This window comes from Macaca nemestrina, chromosome 14 (assembly GCF_043159975.1).
Source record: "Macaca nemestrina isolate mMacNem1 chromosome 14, mMacNem.hap1, whole genome shotgun sequence".
NCBI lineage: Eukaryota > Metazoa > Chordata > Mammalia > Primates > Cercopithecidae > Macaca > Macaca nemestrina.
Window position 1 is genome coordinate 86,771,760 of NC_092138.1, and position 9,535 is coordinate 86,781,294.

The following is a 9,535-nucleotide window of genomic DNA, read 5'->3' on the forward strand; positions in this document are numbered from 1 at the left end:
TTTTATAAGAACAGTGTGTTTAATCTGTAGATCAAATTTGGTGAATATTGGGGTCTTAACAAAGTGTCTTTTTATTCATCAACACGTGATGTCTTCACATTTATTTAAGTCTTCTTTGATTTTTTCAACACTGTTTTATAGTTTCTAGAGTATAAGCTTTCTATTTCTTTTGTTAAATGTGTTCATAAGTGTATTATCTTTTATGATGATATTATAAATTAAATTATTTCAATTTTATTTTGGATTATTTATCGAATTATTATGAAGATATAACCACACTCTGTTTAATCATTTTTAAGTACTGCTAATAAAAAAAACACATATATTTTAAAAATTCTATTACACACATATAATTTAGCTTGGAACACATGAAATTGCTGATTTTTTAACTTTTTCTGGTTTTCTATTGTTTTTGACTTTTAAAAATAAATGTTTCATATGGTCAATCAAATAAGTAGTGTATCTTGGAAATTTACTCCAGACACTATGTTGATAGTTGCTTTATTTCATTTATTCCACAAAATAACCCTGTGAGGTGTATTATATGCGACCCCCCCCCATTTAAGCTTTCTTATTTCTGAGGTTCAGGGATGCTACATAACTGGCCCGGACATAGACAACAGGTAAATTCAGAGTTGGGACTCAAAATCGGTATGCCCACCTGCAAGTTCATACATTTGGAGTTTGTCTATATGGTAGAATATTATGCATGTTACTTAAGATCATGAATTGCTAAAAGAAAGGGGTTGTGCTTATTACTTTGAAACATGAGCTTTGGAACTCATTCTGTGTTTGAATGTCTAATATCATCATTTACTGGGTGTGTGACTTTGAATTGAATACTTTTCCTCGATAAAGTGAAACTACTAATTCTGGAGCCTCAGGTTGTGAAGATTAAAGCTGATTATACCCACTGCATATGACACAGTACCAAACATATAGGAGGCATAGAACAACCTGGATCTGCCATTACTGTACAGTTTATCAGAGCATTCAAAGAGTTTTTGTAATAATTGACTCATTTATTTTTAAGACAATTAAGATACCTAATAAAACATTGATAATTGCAATGGTTTTATAAGTTAAGTCAATTGTTTGGGGACATTAAACTACAAATCAAGAAAGATAGCAGTTACATGATAAATACAAAATCCAAACTCGTATCCTCTGACTTGAAGTTTAATGCTATGCTCAAAAGACTAGCTGTAATGCACAGTGGTCTGTGCGTGGCCAGAAAGTAAAAACCTCTGGGAATTAAAGTACTGGTATAAATAGGCAGTTTGCAAGCAAATAAATTAACATAAAATTAATAAATCAATCAAATTATTTCTGGTCACAGCAACATCTCCCACCTCAAATGCTATCTTGCAATGGTGGCCTTGTCATTCTCTCATCAATAGGTAATGCTCTTTCCTCTTCAATTAAAGCTGAGCTGGTCATCTAATTTGATTTGACTAATACAACATCTCAGAATTGATGTATAACTTTCAAAGCTAAGTTTTAAAATATATGCAGCTTCCACTTTCATATTTTTAAATGCTTCCTCTAAGAGAAAAGCCACCATGTTGTAAGCCCCGGGTAACCACACATATAGTAGTAACCTACATGAAGGACAACCATAACCTACATGAAGGACAACCATAACCTACATGAAGGATCCTTGGCTGATAGCTCCAGATGAGCCTCTAAACAGTAACCAACACTAACTGCTACCCATTTGAGTAAGACCAGTTTAGACTAAGCCTAGTCAATATCAACTGAAACAAAATAAAATGTCAGTCAAGCCAAACCCAAAACTTTGACCCACTGAATCATGATCAATAAAATGTTTGCTGTTTTAAGCCACTATGCTTCAGAGTAAATTATTATGCAGTAATAGATTGCCAAATAGCCTGAAATTCTCAGGTAAGAAAACAATGTTAGAATGTTATTTATTTCTAACTTGACACTGCTAAAAACATATACCTTTTCTACTTTAACAACCCTATTCATTCAACCATGCCTCCTAGCATACATCTATCCTTCCAACAAATATGTTATGTCTGCCTGCTAAGTTTTAGAAACAGTGTTAGACCCTATGGATACAGAAATGAATAGGAAACATACATTCCTGTTCTTGTACATCTGAATCACTAAGAAGAAGGAACAGACATTGAATAATAACTACAAGTTAATAACCTGAAATCACATAGCTTATAATAGAGAGTGCTAGGCTTTCTACAGCTCAGGGCTGACTCTCCCATCAGGGGCCACTGGCTTGGAGAGATGGCTACTTATATTTCAGTTATTACTATTGGATAATAACAACCTCCTCCATCCCCCTTTTTCCAACAAAACAATGGCATAAAACAAAAGTCCTATTATAGCGATGAATTCTGTGAGACAGGGCATAGAGAAGATGATGTGTCTCTGCTCTATGATGCCTGGGGCATTAGTTGAGCAGAATTTTAAGCAAGGGATGACTTGACAGCTGGGGGCTGGAAAAATCTGGAGACACCTTCCCTTATGTGGTTTGCATTTGATGCTGGTTGTCAGCCAGGATCTTGAATGGGCTCCTCAGCCTCAACCCCTATATGGACTCTCCATGTGGTATCTCCACATGGGCTCATTCAGGCTTCCTCATGGGATGGTATCTGAATGCCAAGAGTAAATGTCTCAAGAGAGATTGCAGTAGAAGCTAGGGAACATGACTCTTATGACCTAGCTTCAGAAGTTAGCAATATCACTTCCATCACAGTGACAATTCACTCGTATATAAGAGGAGAGAACATAGACCTACTACTTGATCAGAGAAATATCAAAGTTTCATTGTGAGAGAAACACATGAAATAGAAGAAATTGTTGCAATTATCTTTAGAAAATATAATCTGTTTAAAAATATATTTAAATGCTATTTCTTTTAGATATCCATAAATGAGAAAAATAAATTTATAGTTCTTAATTCTGAAATGTAAAAGCCACTCGCATGCTAAGCCACATGAAGGTTTAAGAGCATCTGTATCTCTTATTCCCAGAGTGCCTTAGGAGGAAAGCACAATTTTCATCATTGTTGTAACTCCTTCCTGAGAAAAGAATCAGGGGTCTGTCTCTTTATTCATGGTGTGATGATGGAAAGACATAGATTCTTCTAATTGACTACAGCTTCTGAAGGAAAGTAACCACTAAAATTACAAGAGAGGATCCATGAGAACATATATTTGAAGAAATCACAAACTTTTATTAGATCAGAAGGCCCAAAGGAGTTACCTTGGTTATAAATTCCTCAATACATTCATCAGTTCACCTCCAGGATATTTTCTCTGCTTCAGTTACATGACTGTCTTTCATGTTTCCCTCTAATCCTAGAATTACTTTCCTCCACCCTGGCATCTACTCAATGTATTATGGTTGCTTGTTTTTTTGTTTATTTCATTAGACTGTGAACTCTCTAAGAATAGGCCATAGTTCTCATAAACTAGTATGTCCTCAACATCTAATTATCTTATTGTTTAGAACACAGTGCTTTTCTATAAATATTTGCTTCACAAGTGCATGAGATTTTCAAGATTAAGCAGTTGGAATTATAATGATGTGCATTATCTCTCACTAACTGCTTCTAACTAGCTACTGGGTCCGGGTTCTACTACCCATGAGAACTATACAACCAGTGAGAATTTCCTCATTAGAACTACCTGAGTCATAACAAAATTTCAAGAAAAGAATTGGCTGATTCTAGGACTGTGGAAGGAAATATAAAAGATGAGACTGGAACATTCTGTAGTACCAAAAAGGAAAGAACTCAAACAAACAAAAAAAAAAAACCAGACAAATCTCACAGTGATGGGACATATCAAAAGGACACAGAAGCTAATTGAAAGAGTTTGCAATGGCCAAAACTGTAACAATTTGAGCAACCAAATAGATAAAACAGTATTGGAATGTAACCTTAAACATAAGATAAACATCCATGACTCTGTACTGATGCAAATAAATGATTGAATAAGTAAATTGGGGAGAAAATACAAATGCCAAGACAAATTTCAAATAATTTATGCAGTTACTCTGCCCTTAAGGAGGTGGAGAATAATTTCCACTTCCCAATGTGGAAACTACGTTTCTTCTTCTTATAGTGGCTTCTTCCAAAGAGTATGATATGGAAGGGGGAAAATAAAGAGTAACTTTTCTCATGAAGAACTTGACAAATGGTACCTCAGCCAGGTGTTCAAGGTTAACATCCATAGTCACAAACCAGATTGATAGTATATATAATATATGCTATGGCTTTAATATGTCCCCTCCTCTAAAATGTATGTGTTTAAAATTTAATTCCCAATGCAACAGTGCTGGGAGGTATAGAATTTTGGAAGATGTTTAGGTCATGAAGTCTCCACCCTGATAAATGAATTAACACTGATGAAAAAGGCTTATGGAAGTGAGTTCTCCCTCTTTTGCTATTCTACCATGCGAGGTCACAGAGTTCATCCTATTTTGCCCTTCTGCCTTGTGTCATTTGAGGTGAGGACATGGCTAGAAGGCCCTCACCAGATGCACCAGATGCTGGATCCTTGATCCTGAACTTGCTTGCCTCCAGAACTGTGAGAAATAAATTTATGTTCTTTATAAATTTCCCAGTCTGTGGTATTCTGTTATAGCAGCACAAACAGACTAAGACAGTACTCTCAGTATGACTTGATGAAAATATCTCTGTGATTTTCCTCCTCAAAATGCATATGTCCACTCTAATCAGGAGAGGAAAAAAAAAGACTGAAGGACATTCTATAGAATACCTCAGCAGCATTCCACAAAGCTTTCAAGGTCATCAAAACCAAGGAAAGTCTAGAAAACTGGCACAGTGAAGACAAGCCTAAGGAAACATGAGGACTAAATGTAATGCATTAACCTGGATGGTATCCTGAGACAGAAAAGGGACATTAGGTAAAAACTAAGAAAGTCTGAATAAAGTATAGACTTTAGTTAATAATAGTGTATCAATATTGGTTCATTAATCATGATAAATTTATCATGTCAATGTAAGAAGTCAATCAATAATAAGGGAAACTGGATGTGAGGTATATTGTAACTCCACTATCTTCACAATTTTTCTGTAAATTTACACCCATTACAATGGAAAGATTTATATTTAAAAAAAAAATCCCAAGGAAACACATACTTTAAAACCCAGAGTTTTCCAGTTGAAAACAGAACCAATGTAAGCCATCAACACAGCAAAGCCAATAAGTGGAGGACTCTTTTAATCTTTCAATATGATGAAGCACTAGCAGACTTCATGTTCTGATTGTCCTCTTGGTCACTGAAGGAATTGCAGCAGGGGAGTATGGGAGGTGGGCATAAAATTATCTGAAAACTTTTGTCTTAAGATCTGGTGCAAAGATTTTCTGAAGTCTAGAGCAAAACCAGTTTCAATCTATGTAAATATCAGGAAATTAAATTCCATATGTTGCATGCCAGATGCTTTTAGCTGCTGCAGCTGTGCACAAACAGTGAGCAGACAGTTTGGATTTCTAAAGCAATAGAAGTGCCATTCTTTGCAAAAGGGAAGGCTATGGCTTTCAGTTGGAGATTAAGGGGTAACATGTATGAGTGACTTGATTCCAGCAATCTGACAAGTTAAATCACTGGACAGTTGGGAAATCCATGTGAGGCTTAAAGTTGGAAGAACCTACTAAGGGTGTCATAGTCTTTGGAACCAGAGATTGCTTTGAAACATGTTTATTCTAGAAATTGTATTTAAAATGCACATGTATAACAAGGAAAAGATGGGAGGGAGATTTCCATTATAATTCAATATGGAAGATCAGCATGGAAAAATAAGAACTTCATCAAAATGTAAAAAGAAAATGATAATAAAATTTGCTTATTGTGGCTAAAATTGACTTGTATGGGACAGCTTTTAAACTTTCAGCAGGTGTCCCAAATCTCTCCAATGCCTGTCCACTTAGTTTAAATGCTTTGCAAAATCTGAAGATAGCACAACCCCTGGAAGTGCTAAATGAAATAAATAGTAGAATAGGAACATTTAGGAATTAGACATAAGAGGTGACATATAAAAATTAAAGGTCTTACTATCTCATGGGAGGATGAGGAGCTTGGAGATGTAGAAAAGGGACTGATTTTTCAGGAGTTCTCAGAATAGAGACATCAATTATGCTTTCAGCTCTTCCTCCAAACAGATTGTTTCTCTTGAGCATAAAATAGAGCTTAGACATTGACATTAAATTTCTGAGTTTGAATCCCAGATTGTCACATTGTTAACTTTGTGACTCTCGACAAGCAATTTGATCACTCAGTACCTCAGTCTCTTCACCTATAAAATGGGCACCACATCTTTCTCATGGATTGTGTAGAAAATTCAATTAGCAAATGCCTTTAAAGAGCTTACCCCAGTGTTTGGCACTTACTCAATAAACACCACCTGTTATTTTCTTTTCTAGTACTGAAATGACATTCAGAGTGCCCTTTACAGTCTAGAATGCTAATCTGAAACCAACAAAGAAGGATTTTAAAGAAGTTAGTGTGAGATCCTGAATATAATCTCAAGCAAATCAATTGCACAAGATTGGAATGGTTTTGTGGATTTGGGTAAGGATTTGTGGAATAAGAAGCCTAAGTCAAAGTTGCATTTCCAAAGACAGTGCAACCTGGTTAGACTAGTAGGTTGTCTAATAATTTATGGAGTCAAAACACATTCAGAGCATTGACTTTATTTTTGGACATCTCATTTTAGAAAGATATTGAAAATCTAGAGTCCTCAAAAAAGACTAAGTAATATCATAAAATTCTGAAAGTCATGTTGCATGGAACAGTTGCCTGAGAAGTTTGTAACCAAGGAGAACAGATACTTCATGGGGTACACAATTACCTTCTCCAAACACTTGGAAGATATCTATGCAACTAACTGTCAGAACCATTGAAGGGCGCCTTGAATGACAGGATTGGAATCATTTTTAAAAACCTCCATATCTGAGTTGGCCCTTGCTTCCGAAATCCCCAACACCCTTTTCTCCATCCTCATTCGCAGCAGAGCCCTTTTTTTCTTCCTGTTTCATTAAGAAAATGGAATCAATCTGAAGATAATTTCCACAACCTCTCACGTACCTCCCTGAATATATAAGAATATCTACATTCTAACCTATTAGCTATCCAAGACCAAGATTTCCACCTCATCAGTAGACACTATCCTCTCTCTCATCTAGTCAAAGACATTACTCAGGCAATTCTCCCCTCTTTTCTCATGAATGATTAATTTTCTCTCTCTTCGGGATCCCTCCACTGAGCATGCAAAATTGTTATTTCTCCTATTAACAAAAAAAATGAGATCATTTTTTCTTGTATCACCTGCATATTATTTTTCTTTGACTTTATGGAAAAAACTTTGGTTACCAATTTCTCCCCTCCTCTCCTCTTTTAAACTCTTTTTAGTGAAACTTTTACCCACACTAACCACTCTAATCAAAGTAATCAGTAATTGCCATGTTGCTAACTTCGGCAGTCAATTCTCAGTACTCACTTTACTCATCAGGAGCATTTAATAGTGTGTATCACTCTCCTCTTTGAAGAACTCTCTTCATTATTTGCCAGGACAGTCCATCCACCTAGTTTTCTTTCTTCTTCTCCAGACACTCCATAGTCTCCTTTGAAGATTTTTCCTAATCTTTGCCGTTTTTAAACATTGAATGTCTAAGATTCAATTCTGGGATAGTTTATCCTTATCTATACTCCCTAGTTAAGTTCATCCCATTTCTGGTCTTTAAAATACCACCTTGGCCAGGTGTGGTGGCTCACGCTTGTAATCCCAGCACTTTGGGAGGCCAGCACAGGCAGATCACTTGAGGTCAGGAGTTTGAGACCAGCCTGGCCAACATGGTGAAACCCTGTCTCTATTAAAATTACAAAAATTAGCTGGGCGTGGTGGTGCATACCTGTAATCCCAGCTACTTGGGAGGCTGAGGCAGGAGAATCTCTTGAATCTGGGAGGCGGAGGTTGTAGTGAGCCAAGATCACGCCGCTGCACTCCAGCCTGCATGACAGAATAAGACTCAGTCTCAAAAATAAAATATAAAATAAAACAAAAATGCCATCTTTATGACGACTCCTAGATTTTACCTACCGCCTGGAAATATTGCACCTGAACGCCAGACTTTTATAACAATTACCAACCTAACAACTGCATAGAGATGTTTCATTTTGCATTTAAAATTAACTTTTGAGAACTTAATTCATAATATTGTCCCACTACCCTTGCACTAAAACTGCCCTATCTGTAATTTTCCACATTATAGCCAATGAAAATGCCATCCTTTTATTTTCTGAGGCCAAAAAACTAGCAATCTTGTGATCATTCTCTTTCTCTCTGTCTCTCCAACACATCAATCCTCATTATTGAACCTTTACAATATATCTAGAATAATATCACTTCTCACCACTTCCATGCCTATCTCCTTGGTCCAAGCTGCCATATTCTCTCACCTGAACTATTAATGATCTGTCTAACCTGACTCCTTGCTTGCTCCTTTTAATATCTTCTCAACAAAGCAGCTAGCATAGTCCTTTTTTATAGACTTTTTAATTGACAAATGAAAATTGTACATATTTATTGTATAAAACATTTTTTGACATATGTATACACTGTAGAATGGCTGAATTGAGGCAATTAACATATGCATTACCTCACATACTTACTTTTAGTGTGGTGAGAACACTTGAAATCTATTCTCTTAGCAATTTTCAAAAATATATTTATTAACCATAGTCAGCATGTTGTACAATAAACCACTTGAACCTATTTCTCCTTTCTAACTGAAATTTTGTATCCTTTAACTAACATAGCCCCAATCCCCCACCTCCATTCTCTGTAACAAGCATTCTACACAGTTTCTACAAGTTCAACCCTTTTACTTTCCACGTGTGAGATCACTCCATATTTGTCTTTATGTGTCTGCCTTATTTTACTTAGCATTGTCCTCCAGGTTTATCTATGTTGTAACAAATGACAGGATTTCCTTTTTTCAGGATAAATAATATTTTATTTTGCATATACACATTTTCTTTATCCATTCATTCACTGATGAACACTTAGTTTGATTCCATATATTGTCTATTGTGAATAATGCTGTAATTACTGTGGGAATGTAAAGCAGTCTTTTAAAAATGAGTCAAATTGTGGCACTTCTTACTCAGAACATTCCAATGGTGATCCCTCTTACTCGGAATGCAAACCCGTGTCCACACCATGGCCTGCAGGGCTCTGCATAGTTTCCTGCCCCATACTGTCTCTTTGACCTTGTATCCAACTACAATCTTCATTTTCTCTCTCCACTTCAATGGTGTGTTAGCCTGTTCAACCCAACAGTCAGTGTCTCACTTTTGAGTCTTTATAGTCATTGTTATATCAATTTTGAGCTTTCTCCAAATAGCATCATAGTTTTATTTCTAATATTAACACAATGATATCACCTCAATTCTGCTTCTGCCTCTGTTTGCAGATGACATAATCCTATATGTAAGAAACCCTTAAGATTTCCCCAAAAACTATTAG